Raw genomic sequence first — 19,219 nt, 5'->3', positions numbered from 1 at the left:
AGAGAATGAAAATAAGTCATTGTAACATATGTCATCGCAAGACTTAAATAAAATAACAAGTTTTATTGTTATGTTATGAAATAAAAAGGAGCATTATAGAACAAGAATTTTAAAGAACAGGTGTGCACATACATCATTTCCTAAACACATACTTGACCCTATTGCTGGAAATCAGACCAAGCAGGATTTCGTCGACTCAAAATCCCCAGGGGGTTCTTTAAATTAGGTTCTCACTAAGCCGGGAACCGAGAGCAAGAAAAAATGGTTGATAATAACTGTCCACAGGGAATGTGGCTCTCGTGTTCTCTAATAAATTACCACCGGAAGCAGAAAGCTAATTTACACTCTCCCTGCTGTGAATAATCTGTCCTTGACTGCTCCTTTTTCACCACAGCTAGGTGTTTTCCCCTTACTGCTAGGGAGAGCTTTTGTGTTCACAGTTTACTTGAGGAAAATAACAGATATGTTTGCTGAAAATTACATTGTAAATTCGATGCAGACACTCATTAAGGTAGGTTTTATTTTTTCTACCTTGACTTTCCTGTTTCTAGTTAATGCCTGGATTAGTAGGTAATTTATTTGTATTTAATGTCGTTGAAGATGTACTGCATTTGTGCAGCTTATAGCAGGGACAAAAATGAGACGAGGTACAATGTTATCATTTGAATTTTAATACAATGTTGGATGTGCGCAGAATACAAAAATAGAACGGTTTTTAGGTCTTGGGAGCGGATTTCATAATTGCTCAGGCACGGTGATGAGAAGACTGTCGCCGTCCACAATTAGCATGACAGACGTCCCTGAAAAAGAGCAAAATACAAATTCACTTGTGTACATTTGGGGAGCGCAATTCTAACCAAAGCTCGGCGGAATGTTAGGTCACAGGTAATTAGAATGCCAATCAATGCAGATTTATGGAAAACAATTCACATTTGTATCTAATTGTTCACATTAAAATGCTGGATTAGCGGTAGGCATGTGTTTAATCAACAAAGAGGAATAATGAAGTGAGCCGTTTCAAAACAATGCATGTGTCATTTCCCAATTTTAAAGGAACAAGACGAATCTAACGTGATCGGGGGAATATTTGTAATACCCAGTCATATGTGCATCAGTGGAATATTTTTTATATCCAATCATTTGTGCATCTCCAACGAATATAAGTTAGTTTTGGCTAGTCATTGGCAAGGCATGATAAATATACAGGTGACCACACTTTGAAGAACTGGCCTCTTGGAAGGGGCAACATTAATAAATACAATGATGTGTAAACTGATCTCACTGCGCAGGGACGAGGTGTGGCCCCTGGTTAGCACCACTGCGCGCTCTCAATTGGTGCTCTGGACAGAATGGGACTGTCCGACTGATATCATGAAAAATGCACCTATAGGATTAACTTCTACTGCAATACTCATCGCACATGTTTCACAGCAGGAGATTATGTTCTGGGGAGTCTATTTTATTGCTGGGGGGCTGTTTAGCACCAGTGCTGCAATATTGGCGCCCTGTAACAAAATCAGCTGACCAGCATAATCCACTCAGCACTCACTTTCGTTTCCAGCCTCCTTGTGATTTGAAATATGCTATGGTTTTAAATCCACAGTTCCTTGTATGTCCAGCAGTTTTCAGGCCACAATAACATTGTCAATATATCCCTGTTGATTAATCTTCCTGCTGGAGAGAGATCAGAGTTTTGTCTAGCGCCCGTTTTGTCTCATTTAAGGTAGCATAGCTCAGTGGGTTACTGCTTTTGTCACAGAGATCCTTTTGTTACGCGCAGTTCCTAAATTAAAATCGTAATCTAGTACAGTGAGCTATGAACTGCCATCACAGAGATATATGCAAAATACATAGTACAGGATAAAAAGCTATGTTTTTCCCAGTCTTTCATTATCCTGATGTTGCTAAAAGGGGTTTGTTTGGGTAGAAACAAAATATTATTAGGAAAACCAACCCTAACCTCTGTGTTATGTTCTGAATCCAGAGTTTGTGCTTCTTCAGACCAAGCACAAAAAATGCCTGCCTGGATGAATAACACGTAAATCTAACACATCATAGTTCTATTTGTCTCATGTAACATTTTCTATACACATATTTAGACATGCATTATTCATTGTCTCTCTATGTGTGTGTGATGTAAAGTGCTCCGACACCCTACACTGGTGCCACAAAACAAATTAAATACATTGGAGAGAGAGGCTATGGAGAGCTGAGGGGCACTGATGGGGAGTGATAGTGAGGGAATAATTGAAGGACCCCAACAAAGATTGTTGTAGCCTGATGCACTGTAAGGTCATCATTTACTATGCTAATGAAAAATGTGTTGTAGAATTTCTTGGGGGAAGAACCCTCCTTGTAGTGGCGAGGATCACTCACTTGCTATGCTTGCTACAAACGGGGGCTGGTGTGACAACATTTGCCAAAGCTGCTTTGGGTTCCCAGTCCGGCCCTGCACACAATTGCCCTTTGCCCATGTATATGTCACATGGCATAGGTACAGAGATTAGTATGCTCCAATGCAAATTAAGGAATGTGTCTCTAAAATACAGAGGTATGAAATGTGTGCAAGCGTAATGTGCATTACGAAAGAGATAACACCACAAATATCTGTCCTTCTGCAATAAAGATGTGCCCAAGAAGGTAGAAAAATGTAAGCAAATTCCAGCTGCATTCCGGACACTTCCGCAAGCAAGCCTTTCATTGTCCACCTGACAAGATGCACTACATGGATAGATGAAATCTCAAGAAACAGAATTCTCTAAAACCACAGCTTCACATCAGGTTTTTATGCAGATTTTTTTTAAAGTGACCTAAAATGCAAACATAAACTGAATCCGCAAGACGTTTATAATGGGGGGGGGGTACTAAAAATATAGGGGCTTATTTACAAGACCCTTGTGCTGCCGGCACATCACTTTTTCGCATGTAAACAGTGACGTGCCGGTGGCGGAAGGGGCTTGTAAATAAGCCCCATATTTTCCTATGGACACTTCAGAGTTTATGATTTTGTAAGGAATTGATGCATGGGATGAACTGTCAATGTCTTATACTGATCATTACACTAGAACAGAATGAAGCAGAGGCTGCTCCTAAACTCAGAGCTTGTCTAATTTATTTGGCCAACTGGATACATTTTTGCTGCTTATTACTAAATGCAGGAAAACTGATATTATGGTAGGTGGCAAACAACCCTCTATTTGGTCCCATGTCTGGTGGCCAGCTGAACTAGGTCTGTCCCTGGATCCTAAATCCAAGATCAAAAACATAGGAGTGTGGTTCGAGAACTCACTATCATCTGAGGAACACATAGCGGGCTTGACCAGCATGTGTTTTGGCTTATCGAGAATGTTGCGAAAAATCTTAGATTTGCTGCCTCTGGCAGCTAAAAGAATCATTATCCAGGCGACGATTGCCTCTTGCCTGGACTACTGCAATGTCACCAAGGGCAGAATGAGAATGCTACAGAGAGTACAGAAAGCTGCAGCCCATTTATTACTGAACATTCGTAGACAAGCCTCGGTGGGAGCCGCACTCACAGAACTACATTGGCTGCCGGTCCAGGACAGAGTGACTTTCAAAGCCTCATGCTTTTGTCACAGAATTGTAAATGAGAAAGGCCTGAGTTATTTATTTCCTCTACTTAACCTTTAAAGATCCATTAGGAATCTTAGGTCCACGGGCACCGCTAAGCTGACCGTGCAAAGAGCACGGTTGGGAGGTAAATCTTTTGGCTTCTTAGTAGGTAAAATTGGGAACTAATTGCCGCTGGACCTCAAGGTGCAGCCATCAGAAGTGGTGTTCCGAAGGAAACTGAAAACGTGGGGGCATATTAACAAGGCAGGCGATTTGAAATTATCGCCGCTTTTGCGGCCGTTTTCGGCCGAAAAGCGGCGATAATTTCTTCGCCCTATCAGCAAATTTTCTATTTTCTATTTCTATTTAGGGGGTTTTGTAAAGCGCTTGGTGACGCACAGAGGCGGGTCCCCGCGCTGAGGAGCTGATGCTTACTGAAAACTACCGGAGCGGAATAACTTACTGGGTGAATAGTACAGTTTTGAGCTTAGCTCTGAAAAGTGATTCTGATGGTTCTAGGCGCAACGCCATGGGCAGCTTGTTCCATCTAGATGCTGCCAGGTACCTAAAGGATCTGCCGCCCATCCGTGCTTTGGACACCTTGGGAATGGACAGGAGCCCCGTGCTATCGCGTGTTTTGCTGATTTTGCGCCCTTGTCAATAACGCCCATCTTTGCATCTCTAATGAGATGAAAAGTGGGTGGTCCAGAGCAAAATAATAGGAGAAATGTCGCTAAGCGACATTTCTCCTAATATCAAGCTGCTCGCTAATAAGCAGAGGGTTACGAAAAGTAGCGCTAACCACAGTGAACGCTACATTCCTAACGCCTGCTTGTGACCTGTACTTAGCCATGTAATCCAATGGGAGGTGGATTACATGGCTAAGATTGTCCTGCCCTATCAGCAAGGTTATCGCCATTTTCAATGGAATATCGCTGGAAAGCCAGCGATATTCCATTGAAAACGGCGATAATCCCCATTATCGCTGGGATTTTTATCTCCATGGCGTTAAGCGTTGTTAATACAACGCTACCATGGAGATTATCGCCTGTGATAGCGGGCGATAGATTTCCTCACGCTAGCAGCGGTCAGCTATAATTATCGCTGCCGCTTGCTAATATGCCCCCCGGTTCTTCAGGTCATCTCAGGCAGATTGGTGTTAAGGCAAAGGATGCGGTCGGCTTTTCTCTAAATTGAGGTAGAATTCCTAAGACAGGGACACTCCGTTGGAGTAACCAGGAGCTCCATACATTATCGAATCTAACGCCTATTATTATTTAGCTAAAACTATCGACACGCCGTTTCTGTTCACAACGCCAGATAAGAGGAGTTTCTACTTTGCTGTGCATGAAAGTGTGTGTTCCTTTGTAGAAACAATCTGAGAGGTACAAGGATGAGGCTTAACAAAAAGATCACCTAATTATATGTAGGAATCAAATTCAAGAGATTAGTGAAAGCCGCTGAAGGGAGGTGCCAATTTGTCAACCAGATTAACAGATTATTGATTTTAAATACATTTTTCTTCTGCATAAAATGATCTTTCAGGTTTCGAGTTTTTTGTAATCACTATATGCCAAGAGCAAATTATTACTGGTGTTATTGCAAGTCCTGAATACCTTTTTCTTGAGGTGCAGTTTTTATAATAAGTCTTCTAACTATTTAAATCTCTGCATTCAAAATGCATTGACATATCTGTCCGTCAATCTATCATCGTAGGAATCCTCTTAAAACAAGGTTCTTGAATTGTCGGATTGTGGTTCTGAAGGGCAAAACCAGACAAAAAAAACACAAAACAGAGATCAAGGAGAAGCTAGAAATAATATCTGTCAGTGATAATTACAATGAGCCCCTACTATTGCATCGTTTTTCCTAACTGCGCATTTGCAGACACAGATAGATTTTTCTCCCCTTCCCAAAAGAGACAGTCTAGTTTAACTTCCAGGCCACATACCATCTAACTGGTGGGAGCCTGAAGCAGGATTGGAATTGGGACCCAAAAATAGCTGCAACAAAAAAGCTCAAACCAGCCGCTCACCCTTCATCTCCTCACACATTCTTTCTTTCAATTCGTCCATTCTTTCTTTCTCCTTCTCTCCACTCTCTCTGATCACTTTCACTCTACCTCCTCCCTTCCTCTCTTTCTCTCTCTCTCTTAAAGCCTCCTTGTGACTGGAATTGAGATTGGGGTGCTGAGGAAAGGAACATAGATGCCATGGGCTTTCAGAATAGACCACCAAGGACTTTGGCCCAGGGGGAAATGCCCAGTGGAATAAAAGGCTTGTCTGGTCCTGGCCTGAAGGTTGCTACTCTCTGCCATTTTCCATAGTTATTGGAAAAAGGTTATGTTATTCTGTTAAATGTTTTATTTGCCACAAACTCACTTTAACATGTCTCCACAGAACCCAATGGGAATATTGAAACTGTACGGAACAGCCAAATAAAATTATCTGATCAATGTTGAAAAACTGAAAAGTAAAGTTTTAATTCCTTCCGTACATTGAGAACTTTAGCAAAGCAATATAGATCACTGTTTTCAAAGAACATACTGATAGTTAAAGGCCTTCTAGGCCAGATATAGGCATCAAAGGCAGAGAAGGGCTTGAAGGTCCCTTACTATATAACCGTATAGCCTGCTGCTGAGGGCTACACCCATTTTTAAAGGCCCTGAACCCCCCTATAACAAGGGACAGAGCTTTTAACAACCGGTATAGCCGGAGGTAGAAGTGGTAAAAGGTTATTCGAAAATTCTGCCCACTAAGGGTAGAATGTTCTAAATTCAAAAGGGAGAAGCACTAGAATGTTGGAGCAGAAGGCTTATGCCATCCATTATAAGTCCAGAGCTTCTCCATTGTCTCTAATGGCACTCTCAACATTCCAATGTTCTAATATAAACTTAGAGCCTGCCGTAGCAGGCTCTATCGGCCATTAAAGGCCTGCCCCAGCATTAAAGGGAGCAAGAATTTAATAACCGTTAGAGCCCGCTATAGAGGGCTTTAAGGCTATTAGAGCATTCTTCCCCTAGAGGGCAGAATGTTCGAATTTGTAAAACAAAGGCCTACCAGAGCCCAGGGGGACTGAAATCTCCTTGGGCTCCATAAGTATTTGTTTTCAATGGAGCTCCCAACATTTCAATATTCTAATAATCAATATAAGCCCAGGAAGAAGGACTTTATTCCCATTAGTTAATGTCACCCACTCAGGGATGAATATTTTAAAACTGGGAAAAACAGAAAGACATATATTGGAATGTTACAAAAGTACTTTTATACCAGCCATCACTGTCCTCTGTCACGCCATTGCTTTCACTTGTTGATGTCAACATTTCTGTTTCTAATAATGAAGAAATGTCTGCTTTCGAAAGAAGTTGAACACTAATCAGAAGGGTAAAATACAAGTCTTCTACACTAGGGAGCTGCAGGTTAGAAGGAAATTCAAGATGCCATATGGACATGCAGCTTGTTTATTCCACCTTCACTATAATAAGTATAGATAGTTTATCACATAACTTGGGGAGCGCATAGGCGTTGATACTGCAGTTTAACATACCCTGGTTTTACCCATCTAGCAATTATGGCCGAAACCTGTTGTCAGCAAAGTGGTTACATTCAGAATTTGTGAGAAGCGTACAGAAGACTATACCTTAGAGGAGACAAAGATTGCCATAAGCAGTTATAGGCTAAAAGATGGCTCCAGAGTTGTTCTAAGTAGTGTTCCAGCCTTGGATTTCTGCAGACTGTACTCTCCTAGAAATTAGCAACTCTGCCTGTGATTGTTTTTGAGATAGATTTTAATGGTACAATGGGTTTACTACCATTTTAGTCTTCACACAAAATCTTCATCACTGCCCATGTCCTGTGCCAGCAACAGAAAACAGTTTTAGGTAAAGATGGCATTTAACAAAAAAATAGCCCTAGGATATAAGAGCATCTGAGCCTTCAAACCCATTCTATTACTGCCCTATTCCTGGTGAAGAATAGTGTACTATGAAGATCAAGTGCCAAAAAAGATTGTCCTTAAAAATGTATACCATGCACCTGTACGTTAGACGGGGAGTCAAAGCACAATAAGGCCACTGCGAGGTAATTGTAACTGCATCTCATATCATCTTAAAGCTAAAAGACCTATGGCTATAAAGTCTCGCATTTGTTAAATGCTGATAACTGGTTATACAATACACACTGTGTTCTACTATTCCTGTAGATTTTACCAGCTTGAATATATGTGAAGTAAGCAATTTCCTGCTATTAGTGTACATCTTTTTGTACATGAGGCCTAATTTATTTAATAATGCTGTGCTGACACGATAATGCATCTGTTAAAGAGGGTATTTGCCACCATCCTTGCCGGGTTTAGGATGGGATAATTGGCATCTACACATTTGCAGGAGAACAATTTGCTGTTTCTTTGTTTTTAAAGTTTTTATTTCTTTTAAAATTGTTTTAAATAACTAATACAAATAATGTTCGCTTACAACGACTGGAATATCGTCGTTTGGCAACCTAGGACTTGGAGATTCAAACCTGAGCCCTAAATGATGACCAAGAGATGCATTGTGATTTCTATGTAGGTATTCAACAATTGTGAGTATGTCTTGTGTCCGACTGGATTTACAAAAAAGAAGGGACCATCTTATCAGAGTGACAAAGATTTTCTGCTCTAAGAGCACTAATGAACAGGGTCCAACGTGCATTCAATAGGCAATACTTCAAATAGGAGGGCTAATTGCATAAAACACATCTCCACTCTGGGAGTTTTAGTATTAAATCTTTTTATTATGAGATTTAAAGAATATAAAGAAATATACATGTAGGTATAGCCATCACATCCTTTAACAGTGGATTTTTAAAGAGGGGCTTTTCCTAGGGGCACTTTCTAGAGTGGGCATTCTAGATGTCACAGGAAAGTCAGAGAGAGTAAGACCTCTCCTACCCCTCAATAACCAGATGGTAACCACAAAACTGAAGGTAGCAGGAAATACAAAAAATGTGTCCATGTGACAACACACTGGCATTCAAAATAAGCAGAGGGAAAGTAAATAGCCCAAGCGTTTTTGGAGCCAGCACTGGGCTCTGAGGCAAGTAAAATGAGGATAATAAAGCACACTCATTTTTTACATGTTCCGAATTTTGAAATATAAGACTAATCAGGATGAGGATTAGAAGTACCAAGACAAGCACAGGACCATCTTCTATATTTGAACAAGATTCACTTGTTGTCCCGGAAGGCATGGGGATATATATGAAAGCTAAACACAACCCTAGGTACCTTCTGTTGAGCAAGAGTAGAGAAGCAGTGGATAAGCAAAATACAAGCACAGCAATAAAATAATAAGATTACAGATGTGGTTTAGGGGAATGGCCATGGAGAACCACGCCTCGGTGTAGCCAAAGGTGACTGCACTCTCTCCCCGACAATGGCAGCACGGCGTCCAGGAGTTTGGAAGCAGTACATCGCGGCGCAAGTTTGGAAGTAGTCGTGGCTCGTTGGGGCTCAAAGCGGAGCCGAGATTCCTGTCGGCGGGCGCACTACGAATGTCCCAGTGCACTCTCAGCAAATTAATTTTTTAACTGAATAAAACCCGAGTGGAGAGGAAAGGCAGTGGGGAGCAGCGCACGTGCCTTGCTGCAGGAGCTGAAAGGACTCATTTTGAGCAGGGCCGGACTGGGAACTGAAAGCAGCCCTGGCAAATTTTGCCAGACCAGCCCCCATCCGGTGTGTCGCAAGTGAGCAAGCCCGACCACTACTAGGGGGGTTTGGGGATGTTCTCCCCCCAATAATAATTTGGAAAAAAAATACCAAAGTGGTGCATTTTACAGCACATTTTTCATTACATATTTAATTGTATCAACTTTTAAAGCACAGTAAATAGTAGATGAAGACCATAAAGAGCACCAGGTTACCCACCCAGTCATATGTGTACCCATAGACATTCTTACAGAGAGCATCCAAAATAGACACGAGTAGTGTATCAGAGACAACAAAGTAAAAGTGAGACCAGCCCCCATATGGTGTGTAGAGAGCAAGCGCAGTGAGCAACCACTACTACGGGGAGTTTGGGTGGTTCTTGCCCCAAGAAAATTTTGGAGACAGAAAGGCCAAAACAATGCATTTTTCAACACATTTTTTTATTATTTATCAGATCGTATTAACTCTTAAAGCATAGTTAATGATTACCTTACGGAGCATCAGGATACCCAGTCATAAATCACAGACATTCCTACAGAGAACACTAGCACTACTCATACCAGTGTAGGATGAACACTTTACAGCACACACACATTATATATGGAGACAATGAATTATATGTGTGTAAATCAGTCTATAGGGAATAATACATAAGACAATGTGAATTGCAAGGTGTAGGAATCACATATCATCCATACTGGTAGGCATTACATTTTAAGAATGTGTGTTCTGGAGCAGCACAAACGCAGGATTTAAAAATGTACCTCAGGGGTTGGGGTTGGCTTTACTATTAAAATATATTTCTACTCAAACAAACCTTTTTTTGCAGCATTTGGATATGGAAAAACTGGGGAAAAATAAAGTTCTAACATATAGCATGCAGTTTACCTTCCACTCTTTGATGACAGTTTATTGGTCATTGCGCTAGATTAGGATTGTAATTTAGGAACTGTTGGTTACAAAAACATCTCTGTGGCAAAAGCAGTAACCCTCAGCGCACCGGCAGTGGGCAGTGCACCTTATTAATACTATCTGCTTGCACCCAACGGCACAACTGCCATAAATCAATGCCATGATCAGGCCTGGCCATGATAAATGCCACAGACATGGATGTGAAGAAAAGGACTAAGAAAAATAGTCTTAGACAGAACGTGCACTACCTTTCTCACTCATCTGAGTGTCTAACAAATTTTCAACACAATATACATGAGTTCAAAAATAATATACAAATTTATCCACAATGAAAACACTCTCGGGTGATACTGTGCTTTACAAATCTGCATAACATAACATAAGCAAAATACATTGGCCTGGAAAAACTGGATCAGAACAGCAAAAGGAAAAGACATGGACCAGGAGGGCTAAGAGGCCAAATCAGAAAGCTACAGGTCCAAAAAAGCTACTGAGACTAAACAACTCATAATACCATGTATGATGCTCCGATAAGGACAGCACACAGCATTATTTATCAGACAGGCACCATCAGAAAATTCAATGAAGGACACAAATCAGTTGCAGGCAGATCCATGTTCAGTACCAGGAAAAGCCACTAGCTTATTAAAAAGAAGTACAGACACATAAAAGGACATGAGCCGCTGCTGGCAGCACCACATGATCCAAGGGCCCAACATAAACTGCAAAACTAAAGCCACAAGGGAAATGACCAATAAGAACAGACTGAACAGAGACACACAACTCTACATCATGGAGTAGAAAGACTTTCAGACACATAAGAGAAAGAGCTGAATCAAGAATCCCCCCGCCCAGAATGGACAGGTTATGATCAAGCACAGCTGACCCCCAAGATTGAACATCTTAACAGGGACACAGCTACAATGTGACCAAGCAAAAAAGAGAGTACATGAGAGATCCTGAGTAAGAAAGTCACGATGCAATTGATAGAACATCACAAGCCATTGAGCAGAATCACAGACCAAGAAGAAAAGGGAAACATCATACAACCCATAACAACGACCACCTATGAAGGACAGGAGTCCAAGACAACCAGGCCCAATGACCTAAGAATACCAAAAAATACCAGAGCATGACACTGAAAGCAGACACCACTGCATGGCTACCAAACAGAAGGAAGCTCATGCAAGAAGATAACCAGCTAAATCTGGGAAAAATCTGCAAACCTTGAACAAACAGATGGAATAGAATACAGAACAGGAGAACAGCACACTTGCAAAATTTCAACTGTAACCAATGCAGGTGACATACGACAAAAATGTGTTGGGTGTGCTGGCACTGCGCCACCCACTTGAACACTGAAACAGATACTTCCTATGAAATATAAGCTTGAGATGAGAAAAAGTGAGACCAAATCCTTCTGAAAGTTGGACAAAAATGCCAGACCAAGATGCTGGGGATATAGAGAACACAAATGAAGAGTCAACAACATGGTGGGAATGCAGAAGCCACTGTGGGAGGCATGACAGTGATTTGTCTTCCATAGCATTCTGGCCAAGGGGCATCAAATCAATAGAGGGTATCTGTCAGGGCAAAGTCCAGCAACAGTCCTGCCATAGCAATCAAACAAGCCCAATAAGCAATGCAATGCACAAAAATACCAGCAAGGAGAACCTAGACCATAGCAAACCAAGGCAGAGAGAAGTGTTTAGATAGGCCTCGGGAATGGCACAAACCCAGAATTGCAAGCCAGGAACAGAAGCAGGAAGTGAGCATTGAAACAGCTTACAAGGACGCTACCCTGCCAGTGGAGAGCCCTGGTAGGATAGGAATGGCTTAAAACGGTGACACCAGGTACCACGCTCCAAAGAGTAGTTGAGGCAGAATAGCCCACAACAGCCAGGCCTTAAGTAATTGGCAAATGAATTTTCTAACACCAAAAGGAAGAAATCATACAAGCAGAAGTCCAAGGAAGTAAACGTTTCAGAGGGACACAACTAGGCAGCTCGAAATTCACACAAATGTAGGGCGCTGCAGAACAACACAGCGTGCTGGAAAACAGTACAGGAGAGGCCAAGGTCACAACGTTGCAGCCATGAGCACTGACACATATAGCAAACATCAGCTATAACAACTGCAAAATTGACAGCACATAGTTTGTAAAGAGAGTCAGCCAAGCTGAGCACTTTTCTCCCTCTAGGGAGAGGGATGAAGCACAAGCCCCAGGAACAGGAAGTGAGGCCTGGCTCATAAAGAGAGCCCAGGGAACTAAAGTAAGAAGTCAAAGGAGGCACTCCCAGAGAAAAATGTGAATCCTAGAAAGGATGGCAGACAAGAAAATAGAGAAACATATCATCCATATCAAACACACCCAGGTTTCTGTGGCAGGGACAAAAGCAAAATTGTCTCCATCGACCCCAAACACCACTTTGCACAGCTAAGTGGTCATGTGCAGGAGAACCTAAAGGGGACAGCCGGTAAGGAAGACCACAAAGACCAGGCCCTAAGCAAAAAGAAAGTAATCTTAGTATAAACAAGAGAAGCCCTGGATATGCCAAAGAATCCAGAGAGAGTTTGCCACCATCCATCAAGAGAGAGCCTTGCACTAGCATCCTAAAAACAAAGGGATAGAAGGCACCCACTGGAGAAGGATCACTCTATTGCCAATATAGTCCTTCATGACGGAACTCCCAATTCAGGCAATCGACTCTCGATTTTTGCAGCAAAAACTTAACCTAAAACCTTCTGCATTTTAATGTTAGTCTATAAAAAATTAAAGATCCCCAAACTTGTGTTCTAAATTTCTCCTTATCTAACACCAAATGTTGGCATTCAAGGCACAGAAGAAGAACTCTGCACTAGCTAAAGCCAAGCCACAGGTTGAGGTACATCATTCCTGTTTGCTGAAGGACAGTAATAATCTGAAAACACCTCAGAAACTCACAGCTAATGAGCAGATTAGAAAGAAACAAATAATTTCTGGATGGAGACTAAAATAACAGGATGTGAATGTGCGCAGAGTCCTTATGTAACTGTGGGGCAAGCTAAAATACATAGATATTTTCAGGGGTCGCAAAGTACTTATCTGGCTTCAAGGTTAGACTCAACCTCAGAGTAAGGACAGGGACAACAAATATAGACTGGAGTCAAAAGAGATGCATTGGTGAGTGTAAGGATGGAGAGATTGAAAAAAGTCACTATGTTCTGCCATTACTTATTTTTCATGATATAACCTGGATATCATCAGAAGCTATGGGATGATTTTCTCTGATTGGGTATATGATGTGATTTTCCGTGATGTTTACACTCCCTGCCTTCTACTCTGGCTGCTCCCCTTCATGCTTGCTCACTGCCATACTATCCATAGTCTGTACCCTGTCCTTCTGTTACCCCATCATTCTGCCTGCTGTCTATGCTTCCTGCCCTCTTCTGTGCATGCATTCTACTCATACTTTACACTGCCTTCATGTTCTCTTCCATTCCTGCCCTTTACTATGTTTCCCATTCTACCCAGTAAACTGTCCTCTACCCAGGGCCGGCGTTAGGTTTGTGCGGCCGCACTGGGCGCTGACCTGGAGGAGGGGCAAGACCTCAAAAGGGGGCACTGTCTTTAGCAATACCTTATGATTAAAAGCAACCGCTGTAGAATTCCTTATGCATCCAGCTTTTTCAGGGAGCAATAAAAATGACAGGTAACTCTTGAGATTAATGGTCCTGCTAGAGAGAGAGAGATTGGAGTTTCATCTAGTGGCAGTTTTGCCTTGCCATAAAGTAGCACAGCGAGTTAATATGTGGAGTGGATCAGTAAAGTCAGCCTTTACCAGCACTTTAAAACAAATGAAATGTATGAGAGAGGGGTGATGGAGAGGTGAAGGGCACTTTTGCACATTATTGTGGGGGGTGCTAAAAAAGAATGTTGCATCAGGTGTCACCACCGCTAAAGTCGGCCCTGCTTCTACCCTGCAGCCCCTTTACAATTGATGCTCACTACCACCAGCTAACCAACTGTTGTATGCGATATTACACACTATTTGCATCTACTCTTTCACCCTCTTCCCTGTCTTCCCTCTACCATTCCTACCCCCTAACTTTCCTTCCATTCTGCTCCCTAACCCACTGCCTGTTTTTCCTTTCAAGTACCAGTACCTGCTAGCTAAACCCCATTTCTAATTATTTATTGCCAGTTTTCACTATAGGGATTCTGGCTTCTGTCCTAGTGCATACTATTTGAGATTAGTCTGCACCTCCTCTAATAATAATAATAAATAATAAACAATGTATAAAGCGCATGGCTACTTCCAATGAAGTGTCCCAACGCCAATGCGAATTAGTTGCCAAAATGAAACAAGGCTCAAAAGGGAAGAAAAGGTTATAGTTAGTAAACAAACACACTCTGAGGCCCTTCTAAGCTTTTTAGCCTTGGTGGTAGCCAATAAAAACAGGCCAATAATTCTCCTGTGGTACTATCAACCTCTATAAGTTTGAAGATAGCAAGATCTTTGGGAGGGATCAGGTAATCAGTAAAGGACATACAATGGGCCTTCGCTCGAGCAATGATAATTATTCTCCTTTACCACTGGCTGTTTAATCAAATACATACATATTCTGATTTCACTGGGCACCTCAGGCCTCAAGAATTGTTGTCACTGCACCCGCTGCACATTTAATGACCATGCCGCTGAAATTCCATTGCCATGGACCTCATCTTTACACTAATATTCAATGAAAACATGAAATATCCAAAAATCCTACAGTGAAGCAAGATCACTGCACCCACTGCATGACAGTACCAAAGTCATAGGTAACAGAAGAATACTGTCAGTAGGCGCTGTGCAGGCCCTGATATTCATGGACTCCTATATGCACAGCTGGAGGGTGCCACATGTTGCAGCAGGCAGATGGTGGAACGTGGTGCAGGCAGGTCTGTAACACAGGCCTGTCACTTGCTCTCCAACACCAAACAATGGATTATACCACTTGCGCTTTGGTGCCAGGATCTCAACCTGCTTGCACCTCTGAGAAACTGTCCCTGCTGTGAAAAAGTGGTCAAAACATGTATAGTATTCATAACTCTTCTCTCTACAGTATGCAGATCTATTTAGAGAGGAACATGTGTAGCCCCCCCCTGGCCTCCTTCCTGTCCGTTTCTTTTTCACAAAAGATGCAGGAACTCCACACCACATGGACCCCAATCCTTTGGCCATGCTTACAGCAGACACCTAACTGTTTGGTATTCCTAGTTTGCTACTTTCTTTTTGCCCGACTGACGTTTAGCGCAACTTCACACAACACAATCTGACAGACTAGTATATTTTCAGTGTTGAACAGGAATATGAAAGCCGAGGCCCAGGGTTTTTAGGGTGGGGCGAAGGAAAAATATGGACTGGTCTTGCCCCACCAGGCCCTCCCCGTGGCTACGGTCCTGCCCATCAGTCCCCGCCAACTATCACTCACCAAAACTGCTCCTACATAATCCTCCGGCGTGGCGAAGCAACTCCTTCCCTCTTAGCTGAACCGGTGACCAATTGTCCTCACTGCGGGATCATAAACGCCTGTCTCTCGATCTACCCTCCTGTGCCAACGCGATGCGTCACCACCCCATGAGTGGAAACAGAAATAGGACTAAAAAAGATCCAACCTGATATAGGTGAACTTTACGGCCGTCTTTCCAAAGGCAAATGTAAGAAAGTGCTCAATATGTCATGATAGTAATATAGCAATTACATGGTCTATGGATGCGCCAGTTGTGCTCCCCCCCCAGACTCAGTAAAGTCAGACAGACTACTACAGTCTGACTCTGAATCACAGAGTCACAGCCCGAAAATCGGCCGCAGCAAAACCGGCCCCCTCTGATAAAACCGGCCCCCACACCCTCCAGCCTACCGGGGGATTGCCCGGTGCCCGGAATCACCAGTCCGGCCCTGATTTTGAGGAGGCTGGGATTCCGGACTGAGCTAAGCTGAGTTGAGCGGATTGGCGTGGGAAACTGCCTTTGCTGAGAGCGAGAGCTCAGAGCAACGCAGCTCTCGAAGAGGTGAGGAGGCGAGGTAAGGAGGTGAGGTGAACTGGCCCAGAGAACTTTGGTTTTGGTGACTGCAGCTTAAAAAGTTGTAACTGCACGAATAAACTGAGAGGAAGATTTGTTTTCTTTACCTCTTAAATTATCTTCATTCTACTTTTGACCTTCAAATTAATTTAATAGACAAGGAGAGGAAAGGGTGGAAATCTGCTTTTATTTGTAAAAAGGAATGGAAAAAATGTGCTGCTGAGTTAAAGATGGGAAGGCACAATAAGCACAACAATCCTGTCGCTCAAGTCGATTCTGCGGCAGGTCTAAAGGCCAACACTCGCCTGGCACAGACAAAAGCACTCTCTTCAACGGCCAGAGCTGGACACTCGATCAACCATCCTTGCTTTAATTCAAGTTTCGAGAGCTCGGAAGAGGAGCAGATTGAGGAGCCTCCCGAGCCGTTCTTGGAAGCTAGGGTCCTAGCAGCCCAACCAACGTTGGCGAATGTTGACACTGCTGAGAAAAATATGGATGACGATCCAATAGCAGGAAACAGCAAGGAGGAGGGAAAGAGTTTGAAAGAATTCTCCCTGTTTGCGAAAAAGGCATTTCAGGTGGCCCCTCCCCAATTCAATGCCCTACCACCTCAACTGCCTGGGGGGCAGACAGGAGACAAGACATCCTCAACAGCACACGTCAGGCCTCACCCCCACCTATATTTACATCTACATCTACTTTTATTTTGCCATTTGCAACTGCTCAGGCTGCTCCCTCATTCTTCTCTACAGCACAAGTACTATACCTAAGCTGCTTGAACCAGGTTACACCTCCCTCCTTAGGGGATACGCCACCACTCCATACCTAGCTCACGCAGATTCAGACTCTGGTAGTAGACGCAACAGTACTGCAATCTGAGGTCCAGGAACAGCAACAGCAGCAGCTCCTGTTACAATTGTCGGATGGCAACAATCTGGGACCACCGGCCAGCACCCGGAGGGTCAGAAAGGGACAAAGAATCAACAAATTTTGTTTTCTGAATCTATGGAAGCCACAATGGATACTTTGTCCGATGCAGCCCTTACAAAGCAGATGGATATCAAGATCTTGTTAAACTTGAGGAGATAAGAGAGATGAAGAGGTCCCAGGAAAATGAAATAGCCTCTCGACATCAGCACCTCAGGAAAATAGAAGAAGCAGTGGCTTTCTTTCCAGTAATAATTCAAGAAGTTGATTCAAGGATTGCCCATGGGAGGACCGAATGAGCTCCATGCTCTCAAAAGTAAATGGAGCCACCAAGGATAAGAATATTTTAGAGAATCACTCATGGCGTGCAAATTTGTGAATAGTGGGGGTCCCTGGGAGAAATGAGGGCGCCCAGGTTCTGCAATGGGTGGAAACATTTATTAAACAAAAATGATTTCCTAAGTACAACGATGATCTCACAATTACAAGGGTCCACAGAATTCCATTCCACCCACTGCCAAACTCTAACAGTCCACGCACCATCCTAGCCAACATCACTGACTATCGCATTAAGGAAAGGATTCTGGCTAAGGCCATACAACAAAGACAATTCCCAATTAATGAAACTTGGAATTGCCGAATTTTCTCTGATAGGTTTGCGGTCAATGCTCGTAGGCACAAAGAGTTTGTTAAACTACTCTTTCTCTTCAAAGCCCAAGGCGTGTGGGTGTCTATAGCCCAGCAATCCAAGCTGCATGTTCTTGTGAGGTGGAAATTCCACTTGTTCTCTAATCTAGAAGTGCCCACAGTCTTCTGAAAGAGATCTCTGCTTCAAAATGAAATGATAGACTGGATAATGTTTTCTCCATTGCATTTATGTCCAACTAAGGTCACTTTTGCCAGGGTGAAGTGGGTCACAGAGGGTGCAGGCCCATAGCATCCAAAAGAGAAGTTGAGGGGAGGGTGGTGGTTCACGTCTCTAGAGGGGTGGGCTGTCCAGAGAGGGGGTGGTTTTACAAAGGGGTGTAGCAGTAAAAAGAGCAGCAGCAGGGGCAGTTGGGGAAAGACCATCAGGATTGCGAGTTCATCTGTTTATTATTTGGAACACTGTAAAAATGACAAATAAGTGCTGTATTATTTCAGTTAAGGTTAATGGGATACTAAACAAACAAAAATATGGAGGCTTAATCTGGTGGCTAGTTGTTTCCTTTTTGCCCAGGTATTATTTCTTCAAGAAACTCATTTAAAAACCCCAAAGCTATTTCTCCGAAGAGCTTTTTCTCATGCTTTTTTTGCTTCAGCAGGGCTGGCAAAAAGAGGTGTTGCTGTCTATTTTTGTAGAGGTCTGCCGTGGGAATTTGGTCAAACCCGGAGAGACCTCTTTGGAAGGTGGATCTGGATTGAGGTCAAACTAAGCGGTAGGAAATTAAATGTTATAAATTATTGTTGCCCAGTAAGTAGACAACATCACAGCTCTACTTAAAATCAGTTAGCTATTCAGGGGGGCATCTGGAAAGATAATTTGGGGTGGGGATTTTAATTTTATTCAAGATTTAATAAAAGATACTTCTAATAAAAACAAAAAACAAAAAAGTCCTAGATGCTTTAAGACAGGAACATCTCCTGCTAGACCCCTGGCACCATTCTTAACCAACTGATTGTAAATGTACATGTTACTCTCACCAATTTCATACGGCCTCCTGTATTGATTTTTTTTTAATATCAGGATCTCAGAAGTATATAGGTATTGAAATAGGGGCAAACTCATTTTCGGATCACTCCCTGGTAAAGCTTGAGTTGGAGATTGAGGAGAGCAGGAGGACAAGATCCAGGTGGCAAATGGATTGGCTCCTCTTGCAGGATCCCCAGTGGGTTGCGATATAAAACATTAGATATTACACTATTTTAATATAAATTAAAATACGGCAGAAATTTTTTATGTCTGGGGTGGGTTCAAAGAAGCCTTACGTGGGTAGATGATCGCGTTTTCAGCTGCTCAGTCTAAAAAACGGTGAGACAAGATTGCTAAACTCCAGCAGGCGCTGGATAATTCTATGTGCCTGAGAACTGCCCCGT

General features: G+C 42.7%; 1 protein-coding gene across 1 annotated transcript in view; it reads right to left on the bottom strand.

Annotated features, from left to right (window-relative positions):
* Positions 1–660: 660 nt before the first annotated feature.
* Positions 661–19,219, bottom strand: part of KHDRBS3 (KH RNA binding domain containing, signal transduction associated 3) — a 243,801-nt gene continuing 225,242 nt past the window's right edge. Inside the window, exon 13 of the transcript XR_015309932.1 lies at positions 661–800. The gene's annotated coding sequence lies outside the window, so the exon portion shown is untranslated. The remainder of the gene's footprint in view (positions 801–19,219) is intronic.

Source organism: Lissotriton vulgaris, chromosome 4_1 (genome assembly GCF_964263255.1).
Source record: "Lissotriton vulgaris chromosome 4_1, aLisVul1.2, whole genome shotgun sequence".
Taxonomy (NCBI): Eukaryota; Metazoa; Chordata; class Amphibia; order Caudata; family Salamandridae; genus Lissotriton; species Lissotriton vulgaris.
The sequence above is the reverse complement of the archived record's forward strand: the minus strand, read 5'-3'. Positions and strand labels throughout refer to the sequence as shown.